Genomic DNA, 3,686 nt, shown 5'->3' with positions numbered 1-3,686 from the left:
CATGCCTGAAGTACAGGGAGAACAAAAGTGGGTCACATACTCTCTGTCTGACCAGGAACTGCACTGCATCTTTACAATCCTTTAACAACTGTTTGGAACAAACCGAATAGTGCTCCAAGAAGGATGCAGGGTCATCCTCCAACAGCCAAGGGGGGAGAAAAGTCATCACGGCCCTTTGGGATACAGGGCAGAGCCAGCTTTGTACATATCTTAATCAAAGGCCGAACATCCTCAAACAGTATACTGCCCTGATCAACTACAGAGTAAGCTAAACGAATAATCTCCAGCAGCTGATCACTGGACCACCCTTTTAATGTCTGGCAGAGATATTCAGAACTCTCCGATGCCAGCAGAGCATAATAAACAATTACATCTGAATTCATCCCAGCAAAATAAACAGAACTGAGATGGTTCCCCTGTGCAGCCACTTCTGGTGAGAGATGGCCCTGGTATATTGTTATGAATTGGTATGACCAGACTGTGTGGATTGCATAGACAGAACCAAAAACGCATGTAAGTGAATAATTAAGTTTATTTAAGGATAAGTGATAACAATATATAAACACCTCCAATATAAACAGTGAACAACTAACCAAACAGTGCCCCGCAAACAACAATAACTATATCAAATATGAGGAAAGTACCACAATCATAAATGTAGCCAGGCCAGGGTCATTCACAGGAGATCAGCAGATAAACAAGGGCAGCTCCAGAATCACAAACGTAAGGCAGGCCAGGGTCATACACAGGGAATCAGCAGATGGGGAAAGGTGCAAAGGCATCAGGCTACAGGGCAGGGATACAAGGTAACAGAGGGACAGGATCAGGATGAGATACACAGGATCAGGTACACAGGTTACAGGTTGCAGAATCAGGTTCACAGGTCGCAGGTACAGATCAGGGCACAAGGAAGATACTAGGCGATGAGAGCAATCATCAGCCGGGTATTTATATGAATACCTGTAATTAGCCTCAAGTGACACCTGAGCGAAGGAGGTGCTGTCTGTTCCACAGTGCCGGGAAACACACGCTGGTGGACACAGGTATTACAGCCAAAGGATCCAACAGTGCCAACAACAGGTGAATCCCTCCACTACAGATCCAGAGTGTTGGAAGACACCCGCTGGTGGACACTGGTACTGCGATCCAAGAGACTGACAGCGCCACCAACGGGCGAACCTTTTCCTGACAAATACCATTAGAGACTTTGTGCCAACAAGCCACCACTCTGACCCAAGCAGTTCAGAAATTACAGGAAGGTTATCTGCAACTAACGGATAAGTTGCAAACACCTGTCAGAGTCATCTGCTCACGAACAATCCTCTGCGGCTCCCTTGATGATGTTCCCGCCTCCAGAACCCAGAGTTCCCGTTCCGGAGCGATTCTCCGGAGACCGAAAAAGTTCAGATCCTTCAAGACTGCCTGTCTATTGTACCTAGCCCTGCAACCCCCAACTTTTGCTTTAGAGACTGTTAAAGTCGGATTCCTCATCTCTTTGCTGTCCGATGAACCTCAGGCCTGGGCCCATAACTTATGGGAACAAGAGTCCAGTCATTTGCACGGTGACGCATTCCTGGCAGCTATGGCACAACTTTACAAGGATCCCCAGCATACTGCCACCGCTGAAGCCGCTCTGCACTCTCTGCAGTAGGGTAGGCGACCAGTAGAGGACTATACCCTGGACTTCCGGCGGTGGTCCACAGACACAGCCTAGAATGAGGCAGCTTTACTACACCAGTTCCACCTAGGACTCTCCGAATCCCTCAAGGACGAGTTGGCCAGGATCGAGATTCCCACTACACTCGAGGGTCGAGGGTCTCATCCAATTATCCATCCAACTGGATCGACGTTTGCAGGAGAGACAGTCCGAATGATCACGAACCTGTAGACCCGCCAGTACACCCACCTTTGGATCAGTTCCCAAGCAGATTGGCCTGTTACATTAAACTCCTGATGAAAGACGTCGTCGTATCCTAGCCAATCTTTGCCTCTATTGTGGAGGAAATTGACATTTTCTATGCGACTGTCCCAGGAAGTTCAAGAAGCCACCTACCTACACTCCAGCATATTTCCAGGTTTCCGGGACTTCTCCCTCACAACTCGTTCTTCCCATTTCACTGCAGTTGGGAGAAGAAGAGATCCGGCTCCAGGCTATAATCGACTCTGGAGCATGCAGTTGCTTCATGGACTTGAACCTGGCAAGGAACCTTAGGTTGCCCCTCCTCCACAAGAAACGGGGTCTGGAAGTCCGTTTAGCAGATGGCACCCTACCTAACTCTGGCCTTGTTGCTCAAGAGACTTCTCCTCTCCTTATTACCTCTCCCGATGGCCATCGGGAATTCATACGTTTTGAGTTCACCTATGTCTCCAATTATCTTGGGTATCCCTTGGCTCCAAGCCCATAACCCCCAGATTGATTGGATCAAGAAGGAAGTCCTGTTCACTTCCCCATATTGCCAACAACATTGCCTCATCCCTGAATCCAGAGATACCACCAGTTGTCTGACAGTCCAGTCGGTATCCTCCACTAACCAGGATGTACCCCGGGCATACCATGAATTCCTGGACGTTTTTGATAAGAAAAAGGCCGATGTTCTACCACCACATTGGCCATATGATTGTCCTATCGAGCTGCTTCCAGGGGCCGAAGTTCCATTTGGACATATATTCCCCCTCTCTGAAGTGGAATTGGGGACACTACGACAGTACATAGACGAAAATTTGTCAAAGGGCTTCATCCGTCTTTCTTCTTCTCCTGCCGGTGCCGATAAGACTCTAAGACCATGTGTGGACTATAGGGAATTGAATAAAATCACCATAAAGAACCGATATCTACTCCCACTGGTCCCCAAACTCTTCCAGAGACTCCATTCAGCCCAAGTGTTCACCAAACTCAACCTCCGGGGTGCTTACAACCTCATTCGCATCCGTGAGGGCGATGAGTGGAAGACGGCATTCAGAACGAGGTTCGGGCACTTTGAGTATTTGGTGATGCCGTTTGGGCTCTGTAATGCCCGGCTACTTTCCAGCACTTTGTAAACAACATCTTCCGGGAATATCTTGACTACTTCGTCATCATCTATCTGGATGACATCCTTATCTTCTCAACCACCTTGGAGCTCCATCGGACTCACGTAAAGACAGTATTACTCACACTAAGAAAACACGGACTTTACGCGAAAGCAGAAAAGTGGGACTTTGAAAAGAAATCCATACAATTCCTAGGGCTCATCATCTCTACCGGTGGTGTAGCTATGGATCCACAGAAAGTGCAGGCAATACTAGACTGGCCAACTCCGTCAGACAAGAAGGGTGTATAAAGGTTTGTAGGGTTTGCAAACTTCTATAGAAGGTTTATAAGGAACTTTTCTTCCATCATCTCGCCCATAACCCAAGTAACCCGCCTACAAGTTCGCTTCCTGTGGTCCTCCAAAGCCCAATCTGCCTTTGAGAAACTGAAGTCTTTGTTTACTTCTGCACCAATTCTTCGACGCCCTGATCCTGCCCTGCCCTATATTTTAGAGGTCAATGCCTCAGAGGTAGATACAGGAGCAGTACTTTCACAGCGCCTGGGACCCAAGTCTCTGCTTCACCCTGTGGCCTTCTCCTCCCAGAAAATGAGCCAGCCCGAGAGGAATTACAACGTAGGTGATCGTGAGCTTCTGGCCATTAAGACAGCCTTAGAA

Source organism: Aquarana catesbeiana, linkage group LG03 (assembly GCF_042186555.1).
Source record: "Aquarana catesbeiana isolate 2022-GZ linkage group LG03, ASM4218655v1, whole genome shotgun sequence".
Classification (NCBI taxonomy): domain Eukaryota; kingdom Metazoa; phylum Chordata; class Amphibia; order Anura; family Ranidae; genus Aquarana; species Aquarana catesbeiana.
The sequence above is the reverse complement of the archived record's forward strand: the minus strand, read 5'-3'. Positions refer to the sequence as shown.